Genomic DNA, 6,937 nt, shown 5'->3' on the forward strand with positions numbered 1-6,937 from the left:
TTTGAAATCTGAATATGCCCTTCATTTTAGTTCAGAGTTCAACAAGTTCTTACCATTAACCTGTCTGATATTTTTATTTCAAGAAAGGATAGCTTACAGTGTGTCCTCTATCAAATATGTATTTCTGGAAACTTTGTGTCATTTTGAGGAATTGTGGAATTCATTTGCATCAGCCCTGTATCTGTAAATGTAAAACATTTGCTTCCATCACCATCAATTTGTTTGCATCAGTGCGTGTCATAGTCTTAGAACACACACTGATATGATAGCTTATCAATGAAATCAGTTTGCCCTGAAATCAATATCTGGCTAAGCATGTATTTCCTTGTTTTTCAGACTGGATTATAATTTTGGATTAAATCAAACTAGGCCTTTGATCTATCCATGTAATTTACTGCCAGCCCTAATCCTAATGACTGCCAAGGCCCATCAGCTATGTATTTTACTACCTGTACCTTTACTTCAGTCTTGCTAATAAATGTTTTGTAGGAACTCAGAATGAGCTGTAGAAATGTGCCATGTTTTGTCTGACTCTGTTATAAATATCTGTCAATGATATTCTTAGCTTTGTATCTACCTTTTGCATTTTAGGAAAGAAGCTGAGAAGTGTTGAAGTGTTGCTGGGAATTTTAGGAGTTTCTTGTGTGAAAACAAAACAAGACAACCATGCTGATCTCATCAAGTGGAAGAAATTCAGACACCACTGTGTTCATCTCAGCTGAAGAAACACAACCATAGGAAATCTAGAGGAACTCTGTATGTTGAATAAAGGATTCACATGATGTAAGTTTAACAACTAACATATGGGTCACCCTAGTAGAAATTGTGAATAATTGCAACAATATAGAATGAAGAAAATGAAGGAAATATGAAACAATGTTGCAGCTTGAACAATGTGAATTCACATTGAAGTACATGTTGTCAGCAAGGCACTCATGATTGTGATCACAATAATCATATACATCAGCCTATTTGATTGTCTGTGACCAAATTTTCTGTCAAGTTGTACTTTGACTTGAGAAGAACCCTTATGAAAATGAAACTGTGCGGCAGCTCTGCCGTAGACGAGCGGCAGCTCTGCCGTAGAGTTGCTGCACTAGTGCTGCACAGGAAAGCTGTGCAAGAGAGGCTGTGCAGGAAAATGCAGCTAGCTGCACAGTTTCTGCACAGTGTTAATCTGAGCAGAAACTGTGCAGCAGGAGACAAAACTGTGCAGCTTCTGTGCAATAATCTCCATACTGTACACCTTGTGTGCGGCAAATGTAAAATGTGTACAGCTTGTGTACAACAGACCTTGAAGTGTGCAGCTTGTGTGCAGCAGGCCATCAAAGTGTGCAGCTTGTGTGCCAGAAATGACATTACATGTACAGATTGTTATTGGTTATTGCTGCAAATATGGAGCAACACATGATGGGCACATTGCCGACTATTTCATTACCGGGAGTACAGTGTACCATTGCACTTCGTGACCAGTCATATTCAAGAAAACAAAACTGACCTTTCATTTATATTTTGCATTCATTTATTTTTATAACAGACAATCCAACTTTTAAATTATAAAAAACTGTTAGATAATGGACAGCTTTTAAAGCACAGTTCAGCTGGTGAAAGCGACACAGGCCTAAACTCAACAACATTGCAGGATGATGGATATAAAGAGTACATCTGTATTATACAGCAGTGACATGTAACATCATTACATGAGTACCCCCTTCGACGATCTGGTTTGGTAAATCAAGGTTCAATCGACAACTGAATTTTTAGGAAAACAAATTTTTAAAACAGGGACTTGTCTGACTTGCAAGTTAAACTCTGTATTTTCTGCGAGTGATACCAAATGCACTGAAACAGTTTCGAACGAAATCTATGATGGTCTGTAACTTGTGTAAGGACGCGTCGTAGACTTTTGTCACTGCAAATCTGTACCTTAAAAATATCGACAGATGAGAACTTTTCATTGTAGAAACAAACAAATAAACTTCAATGTCGCAGGACCCGCTACTAGTACCTTGGCTCCAAGCAGGGCCGTGGACGTGTTCAGATTTCACGCTATACGGTATGTACAGTGCCTTGCTGCGAATCCGTAGCCTCTACCACTCGGGTAGGTTGGTCATTGGAGTGGTAGGGCTACGATGTGTAATACGCAAATATCGCACAGGATACGGCCTTGGCCAGAAATTTTCAAAGGCACAAATTTGACATAACTTTTCAAAAAGGACCGTGTCCGGTGTTCATATAACCTACCCGCTCAATAATTACTCGGTATTTGTCATTTTTCTCTCCTCCAAATGGATTTTTCGCAGCAGGACCGACGATCGCCTTGCATAACCGCCATCTTGAATTTAAAGCTGCTTGACCCATGACGTCATGCAAGTCTCGCAAGTTCCCGTTCCTACTTCATTTGCATTCAGATATCAACAAACAACACGTGCGCTGACTAGTATTGCTGTCTCATCATTGTCGGCTACGTTATGCGAATTTTCGCGTGGTAAAAAGTGAATGAATAGAAAGCAAATTACTTTTAACTTCAAAAATTGTGAATAAAATATGTAATAAGTTTATAAATAAAATAAATTGTTGAATGACACTAAACTTCTCCAACTATTATCCATCATGCAAATTATGTTAAAATCCCCAGAGAAATTTTACATTATAGATCATGATGTTCTCCATCACATGTAACACAAAATAAATGCAATGATCCTTTTATTTACCATATCGTAATATTAAACAAACTTGGTAGAGCTGATGTGTGGAGTTGCCCTTATTTCCTTTACATCTTTCACATTTTCTGTTTTATGAATGTCTTCCAATGGAGACTTGTCTGTAACCTTTTGCTCTCTCCTCAAAGACTTCTCCACAGTTCATACATTTGACCTCCATAATGTTTCTGAACTTGAACTGAACCAACACCCTAACTTCTTACTAAATTTCAAATGAAGGACCACTTATTATTATTATATCCTTTATTAATCCAATATAAAAAATTGAAATGTGTTGTGGTGTACACAGTCTAAAAAGAAATATTCCACAATATATAAAATACAAAGAGATCACACAGATTAAAAAGCACAGTTCCAAATAACAGACAAAGCACTTGTCGATCAACAACAATACAATTTAAATAATTCTAACATTAGCCATTAATGAGTTTGTTTTTTTTGTTTTTTTTCACCTGTTAGAAAATTGGTTTAGAATTCTCACTGCTGAGGGTACAAAAGTATTTCTAAACCTGTTTGTGCGGCACCTTTACTGAATAGTATCTGGTACCAGACCTCATTTTAGTGAAATTACTATTCAGTTGATGCGTTTTGTCAGACAATGTAGTTGTAGATTTGTTTTTCACTGATTTCATATACAAGTCATCAAAACTATACAATTGTACGCCTAGAATATTCCTAGCAGCTTTGATGATACGATTTATGTGAACTTTATTAGAAGAGGAAATACTACCGCCCCAGCAAGAAATACAATAACAGATGATTGACTCAACCGTTGATCTGTAAAACATATGCAAAATGTTCCCGGATACACCAAATCTATGCAACTTACGCAGAAAATACAATCTTTGCTGACATTTACGGTTTAACATATTCACATGGTCATCCCAAGAAACCATGTTTGTAAGAAGGATCCCAAGATATCTATAACTATTTACCCTTCCAACCTCCTCACCTTTGATTTTTAACGGAGGTGGACTGATTTTGTTTTTCCTGAAATCAATCATCATTTCTTTTGTTTTCTTTACATTCAAAAACAAGCTTAATTTATTATCATCACACCATGTAACCAATCTGTCCACTTCTTGCTTATAGATTGTGTCCTGATCTGCTGTAATGAGGCCAATTAAAGACTTGTCGTCATCATTACTGTCCGCATGTATGGGGGTACAATCAGATGTAAATATGGTAAATAATGACGGTGATATAACCGAGCCTTGAGGCGAGCCGGTATTTGTCAATCGCACATGCGATCGTATTGAATTTACCTTGACAAACTGTGGCCTCCCAACCAAAAAATCTGCAACCCAATAAATTAACTGCGTGTATACTGACATATTTTTCAATTTTCTGATTAATAAGTTTGGTGAAATAGTATTAAATGCATTTGAGAAGTCCACAAATAAAATTCGAACAGATGCATTGGAAGTATCAAGGTGTCACAGTGTGTGAGGGTATGTAGAAGACAGAGAACTGCGTCTTCCGTACTCCTGTGTTGGCGGTAAGCAAATTGCAGTGGGTCTTGGTACGGTAATTAGGAGGATTAATGACTTAAGATGTCGTTATGTGCGCCTGCATTATACAATTATTTTTATACAACTATTTTTATACAATTATGTTTATTTATAAAACAAAAGACTCTTTCATAATATGCATGTCAAGCCCCCTCCCCCTTCCAAATTTAAAAAAAATGAAAAAGTGCAAAAACACAACTCATTCCAAATTTCTTTCTTTTATTTCCTTTTATTTACGATATTTACATTTCCGTTTTTTTTTGCGAAAATACGCACAACGTTGCCGGCAATGCGAAGTGTGAAAGACGATGGTCGAGCGCACGTGTTGTCTGTTTACTTGAACGGGAACGTGCGAGACTTGCATGACGTCATGGGTCATGCAGCTAAAATTCAAGATGGCGCTGACTTCAAGGCGATCGCCGGTAACAGTTGGAAAAACCCGTTAAAAGTAGGTAAACTTGAGGAATACCGAGACATCTTCCGATGGATAGATGCTAAATGGACTTTGGACCAAGCCTATGGAAATTATTTCTGTAAAGATCGAAAATTGGCGTTCAAATTCGCGCCGTTCGAAATTCCGTGCGCATCGGCATAGTGCATGTGTAATACTATCCTGTGCGATATTTCAGTTCATCACATCGCAGCCCCCACTCCCAGCAGAACACGTCAAGGAGTGGCAGGGCTCGTTTTCGCAGCAATACAGTGCCCAGCACTGGAAGCGAAGTCTGTGTCCTGTCATCGCTAACAAAATCTCGCTTTCTGTTATGACTGGATTGATATTCAATGCTTTTGTCCATGTTTTCAGCGTTAGATAATTGCCGAGCAAAATTTTGGGGTGTTTAACACCCCATCCTGACCGCTGTACGAAAATCCAATACGCTGCTTCGCTAACGTCCAGCACTGAGCTGCAGCCGACATGTTTACACTCTGAGGTCACGGTTCATCAAGTTCAGTTCGCGCATTGATATTGAATCTTCGTGTTGAAAGAAATTTTTGAGTCTTTCTATGATGAAAATAACCTGTTTCATTATACTTGTAAATTGGGTGCTCTATCAAGTATAAAACATAACGGATTGGTGAATAATGTAGAGTCAATTCCAACGTTTAAAAACGGGACTACATTATAAATCGCGTAATGATTTATAGATCGCACTTCCGTTAACGTCATGAGGCTTGATCGGCGCGAAGTTAGATTTTGGTACCATCGGCTGTGTACTTGTTGTTAGGGAGTTATCTAGTGGACAATTTCGTGATCTTTCTATGGAATCGCCAGGCAAATGATATCACAGTGTTGGAAAAACGTGTATACAGCACCAGAGATAGACGGGTTTCAAAATTTGTGAACGTGAACAGCAGTAAAAATGCTCACTATGTTTTCTAAGTATGTACACACGGTTCGGAGAGACCTGCAACCGGAACCGCGATCGAATCATCCGGCCTCTGCGAGCAATTCTCAATGTACCGGTAAGTCAATGTACCGTCCGTCTGTTCATCGCTATAATGTTCTGTAATCGTTGCATTGCTATGTTTAGCTACAGATGAATTTTCGTTGAGTACTGATTCATACTGAATTCACTTTCGTTTCACAACAGTTACAGTAAGTGCTGAGATTTTTGCAGATTGTCGCCGCCGTTGGTATGTAAACAACATACGGCGAGCTGTCCGCTGTTTGACATTTGATCATTATTAATTTAATAATCATAAATGTATATGCATTTTTTTGCTTCAAGTTTTCAACTTTTTTGTCTCTTTTCAAATAATTATTGATGTCTTTCATCAAATTGCGATGTTTAAATGTGTGGTCAAACGGTAAAGACTTTCTTCCCTGAACGATTTGTATTTTTCAGAATGCATAGTGAGGAAGGGACAAGAAATTCAGAGAACAGAAAGCCAAATCGCAGCCTATGACAGTAATGTAAATGTTACATGAAACTTCTCGAGTCAAAAGAAATTCTCTTGAAGATACTTGTGGCATGAAATGAACATGGCATTTAAAATAAATCGTACCACAATTTGAATTTAATCTTTTTTTCTCTATGTCTTTTTATTTAACAATAACTTTATTTGCGCTGACCATTTTTTCTTGTGATACTGGTATTTCAGAGCTTAGTTGGATAATAAAACACGTCTTGTGCTTTCCACAGTCTGTCAGGTTTTCAACGGTGTCACTAACATTGGCCATGTTTACACAAGCGATTTTACAACTTCTGTGTACATATCTGAGCTGAACGTATTATATCCTTGGAAAAGATAAAAACGTTGAAACTTATGGTACAATACAAGAAATTTTGCTGTCACTTAATTGTGTTGCTTCTTTGGTTTTCAGTATCTATCGTCTATTTAATAATGTATTTCGTTTTCTTACTGTTGCTGAAATTGGTAAAAGTTTATCCCAGAGCTGACTGCTGTGGAATTATGCCAACTTATGAAGGAAATTTTGCATTTTGTGGTTTGCGGCAAATCTGCAGTAACATGCAAAATAATTTGCCACAAATTTTACCTACTCCGGGTAGCTGTCCTGCAAGATGCCACAATTTTCTGTGAAGTTCCTGCACAGTCTTTCATGTACTCTATTGTGCAAACACAGGCTTCCACATTTCCAACACAAAGTTACTGCAGTTACTGTTTTCAGCATTTCTTGCATTATATATTTGCTCAGTGCAGCTAATGTGTATAATGCAAAAGAATCACCTTACAGCAAAG

Source organism: Ptychodera flava, unplaced genomic scaffold, assembly GCF_041260155.1.
Source record: "Ptychodera flava strain L36383 unplaced genomic scaffold, AS_Pfla_20210202 Scaffold_29__1_contigs__length_4469600_pilon, whole genome shotgun sequence".
In the NCBI taxonomy this organism is placed as follows: domain Eukaryota; kingdom Metazoa; phylum Hemichordata; class Enteropneusta; family Ptychoderidae; genus Ptychodera; species Ptychodera flava.